At 40.1% G+C, this 14,274-nt stretch overlaps 1 protein-coding gene across 4 annotated transcripts in view; it reads left to right on the top strand.

The window, feature by feature from the left end:
- The window catches only part of LOC133753321 (nuclear RNA export factor 2-like), a 100,215-nt gene that overhangs the window by 22,975 nt on the left and 62,966 nt on the right, over positions 1-14,274 (top strand). The gene's annotated exons all lie outside the window — the stretch shown is intronic.

The following is a 14,274-nucleotide window of genomic DNA, read 5'->3' as shown; positions in this document are numbered from 1 at the left end:
TTTATCAGAAGGGAGATTTATTCTGCTCAGCTGAGCTCCTCTCTTCAAAGGAGACCAGTGCCTTAGTGCTAGCCCCAGTGGGTGTAATATTCGTCTGCCCTATCCCAAGGACCACACAAAGGATCTGTGCAATCTTCAGTGTAAGCTCAAATTCCCCAACAATGTACCTTATCAGGTAACTAGGAAGCCCTGGATTCTCCCACAGTGACTGCCCAAATCCCAGCCACACTGTGAGTCCTGCCACATAGCCTATTCTGGCACACAAGTCTCCCACATTCTAGAGCACTTATCTCCATGTTAGTTATCTCCACTAGAGTCAGGAGTCTCCACTCAGCTGATTGTTGGGCATTGACACTGGCTGGCGCAGCTGCAGCTGTTATGTGTGTCCAAAATGGCACTGCTCTATCTGCTTGTTACAGGGCACCATTGTAAGGTGATCAGGGATAGAGAAATGTGTCTCTCCCCCCTTTTTTTCTCTAGTTTGGTAGTTACACTATCCCCCATGGGGCTCCTAGCCGAGTCCCCTCCAGGCTCTTCCTGCAGCTTTATAGCCAGTGGCTTGGGCTGCTGCAGTCTGGCCTCACCTCCCTCTCCCACGCTGATGCAGAGGCTCTTAGCTGCTGGAGTCCTGAGCCATGGGCGTGCACATCCTCCACCCTAGGTTCACTGTGTCCCTCTAGTTTGCGTAGTGTTTCCTCTGCTGTTTTCTCCCTAACTCTTCCCTGAGACTGCACTCTCTACACTTTTTTTAAAGCTATCTTATCCTAGACCAGAGCAGTAGGCTCCCTCCCTACTCTGCCATTTTGGAACCTCTCTCTCTCTTTTTAAATGAATGAATCTTCCACTTCCACATCTCTAGGCTTAAAATACCCAATGAATGACAGAGTGATGTGATTTGTTCAAGGGTGGGGCAGCCCCCATGCTTTTTCATACTCTAGTCTGGGACTCTTAACTGCTAGGTTTATTATTGTCTGTTAACTTACCATCACAAATTGCAAAATACTCTAGGTCCATAAAGACCTGAGCTTATTTTTCTGAGATTATCGAGATTTATACCCTCATTCTCAGGTCAAACACAAAGACCAACAGTAATCTAGAAAATTAAGAAGATTCAGGTTTGTATTTAGACCTCATTAGAATGAATAGTGGAAAGTAGAATTTTACTTACAGGTTATCCTAACTGGATGAAAAAAACTATGTCATCACCATTTCAAGGAATAGGAGAAGAGTAGAGTATAACTTACTTACCCCAAGAAGAAGAACAGACAATATTTGAGTTCTAATAGTCTCAAGGTAACTTCCTAATTGATTTTTCTGGAAGGTGGATTCCAGATGGGTGATACTGCTAGGTTTTATGTTAGGCAGAAGTAAAGCACGCAGATAAAGCTGAATAATCTATTATTAAAAGTATTCTAATTTTGTGATTAGGTAGTCTTGGGAAAGAAACTGAGGGAAGTGAAAGTTGTATATATAATCAATATATAGTGAAGCTTGCCCAGGTGGATTTTATTTTTTTTATTTAGTACATATAAATTTCCAAAGTACAGTTTATGGATTACAATGACTTCCCCCCCATAATTTCCCTCCCACTCGCACCCCTCCCCCATCTCCAGCTCCCTCTCCCACCCCATTCACATCAAGATACATTTTCAATTATCTTTATATACAGAAGATAGATTTAGTATATATTAAGTAAAGATTGCATCAGTTTGCACCCACATAGAAACACAAAGTGTAAAATACTGTTTCAGTACTAGTTATAGCATTACTTCACATTGGACAACACATTAAGGACAGATCCCACATGAGAAGTAAGTGCACAGTGACTCCTGTTGTTGACTTAACAATTTGACACTCTTGTTTATGGCGTTAGTAATCTCCCTAGGCTCTAGTCATGAGTTGACAAGGCTATGGAAGCCTTTTGGGCTTGCCGACTTCGATCTTATTCCGACAGGGTCATAGTCAAAGTGGAAGTTCTCTCCTCCCTTCAGAGAAAGGTACCTCCTTCTTTGATGGCCCCATTCTTTCCAGTCCAGGTGGATTTTCTAGTATGATTGCCCAATATTAGTATAATTCTTAAGGATTTATTTTATTTATTTGAAAGGTGAAGTGAAAGAGGAGAGACAGAGATCTTCGATCTGCTGATTCATTCCCCGAATGATGACAATGGCTGAAGCTGCTCTAGGCCACAGCCAGGAGCCTGAAACACTGTCTGAGTCTCCAAAATGGGTGGCAGGAGCCCAAGAACTTGGATCATCTTCGCCTGCTTTCCCAGGCACATTAGCAGGGAGCTGGATTAGAAGTGCAGCAACTGGGAGCCAGTGCTGTGGCATAGCAGGTAAGGCCACTGCCTGCAGTGCTGGCATCCCATATGGGCACCGGTTCTTGTCCCAGCTGATCCAGCTCTCTGCTATGGCCTAGAAAATCAGTGGAAGATGGCCCAAGTCCTTGGGCCCCTGCACCCATGTGGGAGAGTTGGAGGAGGCTCCTGGCTCCTGGCTTTGGATTGGCACAGCTCTGGCCTTTGTGGCCAATTGGGGAGTGAAACAGTGGATGGAGGATCTCTCTCTCTCTCTCTCTCTCTCTCTCTCTCTCTCTGCCTCACCTTCTCTCTGTGTAACAATGGCTTTCAAATAAATGAATAAATATTAAAAAAAAGAGGTGGAGCAACTGGGACTCAAACTGGCACTCGGATTTGGTATGGTGGCATCACAGATAGCAGCTTAACCTATTGTACCATCATATTGGCCCCATGAGCAATTTTTAAAAATCATAATTTTGGAAGCCAAGTTGTATAAGAGATAAATGTGTTCAGAAAGAACCCCTGTGGAGACAACTGAGTAGTTTATTACACATACTGAGCTGAAATGGAACTTGCTTTTTACTTTATAACCAAAATATGACACATTTCATTTCTTTAGATTGGGTAGTTCTCTTGTGCTTCTACTTGAAGGAGATAGGAATTCTTATTCTAAAAAGGAAAGATATCCTACACCTCTTAGGGAGGAAGGAAGTGGTGGGTGGATGTATAGGCGATAGATGGAAATACACATGGTTTAAAATGACATATAGTGAAAAATCGCTTTCTCTTTCACCCCTGTATCTAATTTCCCCTACCCACATGAAACTATTACTATATTTTTGTGTATAATTCCAGAGATAGTATATGCATATGCAAGTACATAATAAAGTTGCTCATACTTATGAATGTATATATGTCACTCACTTTTATTTGCTCTTCATATATTATTTATCTTATTATTCAACAATTTGTTTCAATCTACTTCCCAATTCTACAGCAGTGTGGCACAAGGAACTCTATTTGTGAATAAGAATCTATGTTTTATTTTTTGTTTTTTTTTATAAGTGAAAATCATTTAATTTCAGGGGAGCTTTTTCTAAATATATAAAATTGTGTATTTGACTACGTTTTTGACTTTATTAATCTCATAAGATCATTTTTAAGAGCAATTTCAAGAAGGCCATGAATAAGAGATTATAGCTATGCAGCTTGAGTTCAACTAGAGCTGGAAGAAGGATTTTTAAAACAATAGTTTATTTGAAACTCAGATTTACATAGAGAGGGAGAGGCAGAGAGACAGGGAGACAGAAAATCTCCCGGTAAAAGTGCAAAGAAAATTCAAAGTAAACACTAGGAATGCTTATGGAAAAGTGGCAGGGCCACGTCCTTACTTACCAGTAAAAACCTTGAATATAAATGTCCTCAACTCTCCAGTTAAAAGATACAGGTTGACTGAATGGATTAAAAACAAGATTCTTCTATTTGCTGCCTATGAGAAACACATCTCACAAAGATAGCTGCAGACTGAAAGTGAAAGGATGGAAAAAGATATTCCATGCTAACAGAAACCAAAAAAGAGCTGGTGTGGCCATCCTAATATCAGACAAAATAGAATTTAACACAAAAACTGTTAAAAGAGACAAAGAAGGACACTATATAATGATTAAAGGATCAATTCAACAGGAAGATGTAACTATGATAAATGTACCTAATTACAGGGCACCTGGCTATTAAAAAGAAATGTTAATGGATCTAAAGGGAGACATAGATTCCAATACAATAGTAATGGGGGACTTCAATACCCCACTTTCAGCAGTGAGCAGATCAACAAGTCAGAAAATCAACAAAGAAACAACAGAGTTGATTGACACTGTAGGCCAAATCAACCTGATACCACAGAACTTTTTATCCCACAGTTGCAGAATACACATTCTTCTCATCAGTGCATGAAACTTTCTCTAGGATAGACCACATGCTAGGCCATAAAACAAGTCATGGCAAATTAAAAAAAAATCAAAATCATACCATGACTCTTCTCTGGATCTAGGACATGGATACTTTCAGAGCCTACATTCAGCTTACCACCCTTTGTCCTCTGATTCCCAAAAATGCATGTCCATTCTACTTGGAAAATACATTCATCTTATCCCAATATCCCTTAAATTCTCAACACATTACATATCAACTCATGGCCATAGTCTGCTTTGGAAATCATCTAAATCAGATAGGAGAGAGGACCTGGGTATGATCTTTTGTCAGGCAAAAATTCTCTTTACCAGAGGACCTGTGGACTAGAAAAAACATCACCCCTTCTTTGATTATAGTGGTGGCACAGGCATAGAATAATAGTTACATTCTCACTCCAAAAGGGAGAAAATGAAAGGGTGAAAAGTATTACCAGCTTCAACTGATCCTGAAATCCAGTTGTGTAAACTTCATTTGACTTCAAGGGCTGGGAATACTCTTCTGTAGCTAAAGGCCCTACAATCTGTGCTGAGTCTTCACCACTTACATCTAAGGCTCTATCCTCAGTCATCTTTCCATTTTTCTTAAAGAGGGGTGTACATGTTTGCAATGGTGTACTTTTATCAGCTTGTTTACTGCCTGTAGAGTTTTGGGAGTCCAACAGCCTTCCTTTATTTCATCCTTTCTCTTTCAGTTCAAGTTGGCACTGTTTCTGCTGGCATCGTCTTTAGAAATCTAAAGTCTGTATGTTTTGAGAATAAACTCCATGTGACAAAAAGATCCTTCACAGATAATCCCATTGCTATTTCTGGATAGTGTTGAGATGGTTGAAGGGATCCATGAGTCACCTGCTTAATTTAAAAGAGACCTTTGTATTAATGACTATTCTGGTCTTTTCATCTTTACAAAAATCTTGAAAAATATAGCCCAGCCATATCCTTGGCTTTCTCTTTAGGGCTTGCTTTGCTAATAGTAAATTTCATAATTTTAGCATGTTGTGCAATCTGTGTGGACTCAGAATTTCCCAAATCATTAAGCCTTCCTTCCTTTTTACTTAACAGCTGTTAAAATTTATCTCTATACTCTTATATTTTACTATAAACAATGAGAAGAAACCATGCCACGTCTTCAGCACTTCACTTGGGAATCTCAAATATTTAAGTTCATTCCTTACAAATTCTTCTCACATGAATGTAGGATACAATGGAGCTGATCTTTCTGCTGCTATGAAAACATAATTTCTTCTGGTCAACATAAACTTGTTTTCTGATTTTCTTCTATAAAGGAACACTATAATCAGGAGTGCCTGTTACATGCATATTTATACCAACAGTTTGTGACAATTTAGATATTATTTAGGACAATACAGACTCACTGCTATGCAATTAACTTACTTCTGTGATTTTTATTGAGCTATAATTCATATAACATAAAATCTTCTATTTAAAAATGTACAATTCTGTTTTTTAGTATATTCACTGTTCTGTGCAATCCTTACCGCAGTAGACTTCAGTAACATTTGTATCACCCTATAAAGATTAGCAATCAGTCTTAATACCCCTCTGCCCCCATCCTTGGCAACCACTAAACTTTTTTTTTAACTTTTATTTAATGAATATAAATTTCCAGTGTATAGCTTATGGATTACAATGGCTTCCCCCTCCCATAACTTCCCTCCCACCCGCAACCCTCCCCTCTCCCGATCCCTCTCCCCTTCCATTCACATCAAGATTCATTTTCAATTCTCTTTATATACAGAAGATCAATTTAGTATAAAGATTTCAACAGTTTGCACCCACATAGAAACACAAAGTGAAACATACTGTTTGAGTACTAGTTATAGCATTAAATCAAAATGTACAGCACATTAAGGACAGAGATCCCACATGAGGAGCAAGTGCACAGTGGCTCCTGTTGTTGACACAACAAATTGACACTCTAGTTTATGGCGCCAGTAACCACCCTAGGCTCTCGTCATGAGTTGCCAAGGCTATGGAAGCCTTCCAAGTTTGCCGACTCTGATCATATTTAGACAAGGTCATAAAAGACAGGGTGAGGATAGTAACCAATGATCCTAAGAGTGGCCTTTACCAGGTTTGAACAATTATACAGCATTAAGTGGGGAAGAGGACCATCAGTACACACAGGTTGGGAGTAGAGCCATTGGTGGTAGAGTAGAGGTTATGATTACAAAGGAATGAGGCCCAAGTGCGCTAGACAGGGTCTAGAACAAAGGACAGAGTCATTATTAGAGGAGCTAAGAAAGGTGCTGTCTAAGCTACAATTAAGTTTTCTGATTGAGAGGCAAATAGAACCTGACAGAAGGGGCTTGATAATAATCTGGTGGGCTTTAGGCCTTGTAAGTTAAGAGGCCCAGACCTATCTATCTCTTCACATGGGGTACATCCTAAGGGAGGTGTGAACCTCCTAGGGGAAGGCACTCTGTTGACTTTCATTACTTGGCTGGCCTGGGAGGAAAGCTGGCCAGGTAAAGGCAGGGGGCATCTTTAACAATAAATTTACAGTTCTGCCTGCAATGTTGCTGACCCTACTTGGCCATCCCCTCAGCTGCAGTGGTCACTTTGGAAGTTGGGCTGAGTGAAGGGCTTTTCAGCTTAGAGCCAATAAGATCTGTGGCTCTGACCTGGGCATCCTTCGACTCCAGGGCAGGTCCATTTCCAGTGATCCAACTCTTGGCAGAGCTGCCAGGGCTCTTCACAAGCTGACTTCTGCTGAAGCCCAGGCTTACCACATTGAAAGCCACTGCAGTGGACTGGCCTGTTGGGTCTCCTTGAGGGCAGATCACTGTACAGATCAGCCATTAATAGGCCTGCCACCCATTGCTTCTGATGCCTAGCTTTTTTTTCCTCCTGGTTTGTGTTAAAGCAGACCAGAGGATGCAAGTCAAGGGAGTGCCCGTGTCCCATCTCTAATCTTCGGTGGCCTGAACTACAAGTCTATAGTCCCAGGCATGTTCTGTAGTAGTTTTTCTAAGGTAGACAATGCCCATGAGGAAAATTATATTCTCACTTTAAAACTTTCTTTCCCTTTGGTCTGAAAGGGAGGTTTTTTCTACTTACTGTATACTTCGCTGATGGCGAAGTGAATCTAGCTATGAGATTATTATTTAAGTTCTTATTTTGGCTATGCTATTACAGAAAAATGTTAGCCGTCTCTTTTATAAGGTCTAAAGATTAAATTGTGCGTCCTACAGTTTCCTTCATAATAGAATTAGTTTCCTACCTTGAAGAGAATAGAGAAATGAAAGAACAAGTTGGGCTTAGAATAGAGAAATGAGGGAGCAAGTCCTAGATCGCTTGCTGACAATAGCAATATTACATGGATACTTAGCAAACAGTTTCAACCATTAGATAACAACTTAAGAAAACATTTACCAGAAGGTCCAATGCCTTCTATAAATTTTAAGAATCATGTATTTGAAAACACCTCTTAAATATCTAACATGGTGTAGTTTGTTTAACCAGTAAACTTAAGCACAACCATATAAAATGTTTTCAGTTTCTTTCTACCAACATGTTTAAAACATATGATACACAGATTCAGGTCACACAAATTAAAATGTATCTTTGATTGATTTTAGCAGCTTAAATTTATGGACAATCTTATCTATAAGCCATTTAAAATAAAACTCTTAATAAAATTTTCCTATGTGGACATACAATATGTACACACATATAACATAGCATAGTAGACCAATATAGCAATTTTAATAATAGCTTTTAAAATCTTTAACTCTTTTTGTAGATTGCCAATTGATTTGAATTGCTTTTTGTCTTTAGTAACCTCAGTTAACCATACTTTCTCTCAGTTGGTACTGTTAATACATTATTGGCTTCATCTGTTTACAGAGCCATCCCAAAGTACTGAATACAATAGAAGTGGCTGGAAAAAGTCCATAGGAACCTATAGGAGGACAGCTAAACACAGAACCAACAACACTTTAGTTTTATGAGCAGCAAATCATATATGACTGTGGATGACAAAAGACTTTAAGTCGCCATGTTTAAAATTATAAACTCATCAACCAACAAGAGGCACTTGCTTACTTCACAGTATTTTTGAAAGCACCTGTAGGATTTTACAAGTATTTAACCCTTTAGGCCTCTGGGGCTTTCTCATTAAGATAACTATCATGTCTAGTAACACAAGATCATTAGACTTTTTAATTCTCAAACATTTGTATTAATAGCATTTTCCATTATAGAAACTTAAAGTTTGGTACCACATCACATCTTGACAGTACTTTTAATATAATCCAAATAGTCTGATTAGTTGTATGTCTCTATAAGATGAGAGACATAGGTCCTTCGATTTTTTCAGTTGGGCCCAAAGTGGAAAAACCAAAGTCCAGGATTTACTGGAAATTTTAGGGACTAGATTGTTTGAAACTTTGATTTTTTGAATGCCTGTCAAGAATGCCAAGAAGGCTCAAAATCCAAAATATCTGGTTGAAATAAGATTCCTTAAAATCATGACATAACATAGACCAAATTTGATCATTGTTACAGGTGATTATTCAAATATTTGAAAATAAGCACATATTTAAATAACCTTTAGCTCTTAATAAAAATTCAGCTGTTTTTGAACAATTAGAATTTAACAGACATCAAGAGAACATAATAGATTACTTTAACACATTGCTTTAACAGAGCATCAGAGTTTAATTCTATGTCAAAGAGAAATTGAGCTTCCTGTGATCTTTTGCTATGGGGTTTCCTTCCTTTATCTTCTTTCATATTGGTGACCATGTTTCTGTGTTTCTGTGTGTAACACATCTTTAAACATCTTTTGCAGGGCAGGACGAGTGGCAACAAATTCTTTCAGTTTCTGTTTGCTATGAAAAGTCTTAATTTCACCTTCATTCACAAATGAGAGCTTTGCAGGATATAATATTCAGGGCTGGCAGTTTTTCTCTTTCTCTTTTTTTATTATTAAACTTTTATTTAATGAATATAAATTTCCAAAGTATAGCTTATGGGTTACAATGGCTTCCCCCCTCCCATACCTTCCCTCCCGCCCGCAACCCTCCCCTTTCCCGCTCCCTTTCCCCTTCCATTCATGTAAAGATTCATTTTCAATTCTCTTTATATACAGAAGATCAGTTTAGTATATATTAGGTAAAGATTTCAACATTTTGCCCATATAGCAACATCAAGTGAAAAAACTACCATTGGATTACTAATTATAGCATTAAATAGCAATGCACAGCACATTAAAGACAGAGATCCTACATAATTTTTTTTCAAATTAATTAATTTTCTACGCCATTTCCTTTTTAACTCCAGGTTGTTTTTTTTTTCATTTCCAATTCTCTTTATATACAGAAGATCAATTCAGTATATAATTAGTAAAGACCTCATCAGTTTGTGCCCACACAGAAATGCAAAGTATAAAAATACTGTTTCAGTACTAGTTATAGCATCACTTCGCTTTAGACGACACATTAGGGACAGATCCCACATGTGGTGTAAGTACACAGTGACTCCTGTTGCTGATTTAACAATTTGACACTCCTGTTCATGGCGTCAGTAATCTCCCTAGGCTCTAGTCATGAGTTGCCAGGGCTATGGAAGCCTTTAGAGTTCGCTGACTTTGATCTTATTCCGATAGGGTCATAGTCAAAGTGGAAGTTCTCTCCTCCCTTCGGAGAAGGGTACCTCCTTCTACCTGGGCTATGTCTCGCCATTCCCTTCTAGCTTGTAGGGTTTATGATGAGAAGTCTGCTTGAGTCTAATTGGAGATCCTCTAAGAGTAATCTGACGTTTCTCTCTTGTACATTTTAGGATCTTTTTTTTTTTATGTTTCACTGTGCTGAGTTTGATTACAACACGTCGTGGTGAGGATCTCTTTTGGTCATGTTTATTAGGGGTTCTATAAGCTTCCTGTACTAAGGTGCCTCTGTCCTTCTCCAAGCCTGGGAAATTTTGTGCTGGTATCTCACTGAAAATGCCTTCTAATCCTTTCTCCCTCTCCATGCCTTCAGGAACTCCTAGAACCCGAATGTTGGGTTTTTTTAATAGTATCCTGTAGATTCCCGACAATATTTTTTAGATTTCTAATTTCCTCTTCTTTTCTTTGGTTTGCTTGTTTCCTTTCCTGTTCTCTGTCTTCTAAGTCTGATATTCTCTCTTCTGCTTCGCCCATTCTGTTTTTAAGCCTCTCTAATGTGTTTGTCATTTGATCTATTGAATTCTTCATTTCATTATGATTTCTGGTCACTACCACGGTTTCTTGTTCTACTAGTTGTTTCCTTTCATTTTGATTCCTCCTTAATATTTCATTTTCATGAGAGAGATTTTCTTTCTTGTCCATTAAGGATTTCTGTAGTTCAAGAATTTGTTTTTGAGAACTTCTTAATGTTCTTATCAATTTTTTGAGATCTGCTTCTTGCATTGCTTCGATCTCATCATCTTCATAATCTTGAATTGGGGTGTGTAGTTCATTTGGGGGCGTCATAGTGTCTTCCTTGTTCTTGTTACCTCGGTTTTTGCGTTTGTGGTTTGGCATGTTGGAGATATTTGGTTTCTTCACTGTGGTGTTTTTTCTTGTTACACTATGGCTCTATATTAAGTGGACTGTCTGCTTTCGGTGGAGCCTTAGAGACTTGAGATGAGTGTGGACTGAGAGCTGTGTTTGGTTCCTCGGGGTTGAGGGTGTGTCAAAGATGACACTCCCAGGTTAGGAGTGGTAAATCTCTCTTTCTTTCTTTCTTTTTTTTTATTCAAAAGGGAAGTAATTCCGCACAGCTGAACGTAATTGGAGGTAGTTAGCAGGCAAATGATATACCCACAGGAGCCAGAGATTGGAAGCTCTTTCCCAAGGACCACACAGGGAATCTGTGCTGCCCTCAGTGTGGGCTCCATTTCTCCTGCAGTCTCCCACTGGGTTGCCAAGTTAGATGCTAATCTCCTGTTATTTCACCCCTCTCCCCAGAGTCAGGTTTTTCTGCTAGGCTCAGGGCCGGTGCGGATCTGAGGTCGCCCTATTTATGACGTATGTCCAAAATGGCGCCTGCTCTGTCTTGCTCGCCTTTGAGGGGTGAGCGGAGAGAGAGAAACTTGTGTCTGTATCGGTCACTTTTTTTTTTCTTCTCTCTCTTCTAGTTAGCCTGGTGAATTTTTCCCCACGGAGTTTCAAGCCTCGTTCCCTCTAGTCTCCTCTTTCCGCTTGCCCGCTGGTGTCTCGGGCTATGGAGGTTCGGCTCACCTCGCGTTCCAGAGCTGGTGTGTTGAGTCTGCCGCTGGTGTCCCGAACTTGGGCTCCCACGCTCTCCACGCAGGTCCACTGTGAATCACTAGTTCCGGAAGAGTTTCCTCTGCTGTTTCTTCCCCTACTCTTCCTTGACCCTGCAGTATCTCCACTTTTATTAACCTGTCTCTCCCCCGGACTAATAGTGTGTTCCCTTCCTATTCTGCCATCTTGCCGCTCTCGACAACCACTAATCTATATTTCCAGGGGCACCTCTGTGAGCTGTGGCCTCATAGTGGCTTAGACCTGGGATGAGCCCAGCAAAGAGAGGAATGCAGAGCAAAGTACTACGCCTGATGGCTGTCTACCTTGTGTGGGAGTGGTGGACTGCCAAAAGCTAAGGACTTCAACAGCAAGATAAGTAGTTAAGAGGAAAGTTTTTAGAGGGCCAACCTCTCTGGAAGTGTAAAGAGACCCTCATTGTATGTAGTCCCACCTCAAGACCTCAAAGCCTATGGCTAGAGAGCCTTGGTAACTGGAATCTATGTATCTCCTCCTACCAACTTGAAGTGAAGCTCTGGTTTGGAAGATTTTGTTTCAGTTTCCCAACTACAGAGTTTCCAGTTGGCCTGGACTTCTGTGCCTTTTGGGCCTTACGGGTTAGCTGATAGGCCAACTTAAATACCTGTCCTGAAGTCACAATGGTTTCTTATGTCAGATCCTGAGAGGAGACAGATAACAATAAAAAGGATCTGAGATTTGAGAATTGATTGTTCTATTTCCAGTGCCCATACTGATACCATATACCCTATGCAGAGCATCAGACATTACCTTTACAAGAGAGATTACATGAACTGCTTCAGCTATACTTACATGATCTGTAACTAAAATCTTTAATACAACTCCATAAAGTCAGCTGTATTACATCAGTCTTCTTACAGATGAGGAATTATCACAGGATAAGGATAAGTTGCACATGATCATAACAGCTAGTTTGTGGCAGAATCCAGAATCAAATAGAGGTACTCTGTTATTAGGGTCTGTATGCCATGCTTAAGCATTACGCAAGTGGTAAAGTTTGAGGCATACAAGGTCCCAATGATGCTAGGTGTCCCAAGAGTGTTCTGGATTCTGGAACCACAGATCTTTTGGAAAAAGTTATTTTCTGTGGCACTGAACAGCAACATCCACCAAATACTCAGGAGAGAAGTCTGCCAAAAAGGTGGATTAGAAGGTGGATACAAGGGCCAGTGTTGTGGTGCAACAGGTTGGGTTGCTGCTTGCTTGCAATGCTGGCATCCCATCTGAGTGCCAGTTTGAGTCCTGGCTGCTCCCCTTTTAATTCAGCTCCCTACTAATGTTTCTGGGAAGGCAGCAGAAGATGGCCCAAGTACTTGCTCCCCTGCCACCCATGTAGAAGACCCAAATGGATTTCCAGGTTAGCAGATAGAAGATATCTCTCTCTCTCTCTCACTCTCACTTTGCCTTTCAAATAAAGAAATCTTTAACAACAGAAGCTGTATCCGTTTTCTAGGGTACCACAATGAAGTACACAAACTGGGTAGCTTATACAACAGACATGTATTGTTTTACAGTTCTGGAGGCTAGGTATCTGAAATCGTTATGTCAACTGGATTGGTTTCTTCGGAGAGTTGTGAGGGAAATATCTTTCTGAGGCTTCTCTTCTTGGTTTATAGGTGGCTATCTTCTCCCTATGTCTCTTCATAGCGTCTGCACGTTAGCATCACTCTGTACAAATTTTCTCATTTTATGAGGATGTTAGTCAAATTTGTTAGGGGCTTACACATATAATCTCATCTAAATTAATTACAGTTGCCACACCTGTATTTCTTTTTTTTTAACTTTTATTTAATGAATATAAATTTCCAGTGTATAGCTTATGGATTACAATGGCTTCCCCCTCCCACAACTTCCCTCCCACCCACAACCCTCCTTTCTCCTGATCCCTCTCCCCTTCCATTCACATCAAGATTCATTTTCAATTCTCTTTATATACAGAAGATCAATTTAGTATAAAGATTTCAACAGTTTGCACCCACATAGAAACACAAAGTGAAACATACTGTTTGAGTACTAGTTATAGCATTAAATCAAAATGTACAGCACATTAAGGACAGAGATCCCACATGAGGAGCAAGTGCACAGTGGCTCCTGTTGTTGACACAACAAATTGACACTCTAGTTTATGGCGCCAGTAACCATCCTAGGCTGTCGTCATGAGTTGCCAAGGCTATGGAAGCCTTCCAAGTTTGCCGACTCTGATCATATTTAGACAAGGTCATAAAAGACAGGGTGAGGATAGTAACCAATGATCCTAAGAGTGGCCTTTACCAGGTTTGAACAATTATACAGCATTAAGTGGGGAAGAGGACCATCAGTACACACAGGTTGGGAGTAGAGCCATTGGTGGTAGAGTAGAGGTTATGATTACAAAGGAATGAGGCCCAAGTGCGCTAGACAGGGTCTAGAACAAAGGACAGAGTCATTATTAGAGGAGCTAAGAAAGGTGCTGTCTAAGCTACAATTAAGTTTTCTGATTGAGAGGCAAATAGAACCTGACAGAAGGGGCTTGATAATAATCTGGTGGGCTTTAGGCCTTGTAAGTTAAGAGGCCCAGACCTATCTATCTCTTCACATGGGGTACATCCTAAGGGAGGTGTGAACCTCCTAGGGGAAGGCACTCTGTTGACTTTCATTACTTGGCTGGACTTGGAGGAAAGCTGGCCAGGTAAAGGCAGGTGGCATCTCTAACAATAAATTTACAGTTCTGCCTGCAA

This window comes from Lepus europaeus, chromosome X (assembly GCF_033115175.1).
Source record: "Lepus europaeus isolate LE1 chromosome X, mLepTim1.pri, whole genome shotgun sequence".
Classification (NCBI taxonomy): domain Eukaryota; kingdom Metazoa; phylum Chordata; class Mammalia; order Lagomorpha; family Leporidae; genus Lepus; species Lepus europaeus.
The sequence above is the reverse complement of the archived record's forward strand: the minus strand, read 5'-3'. Positions and strand labels throughout refer to the sequence as shown.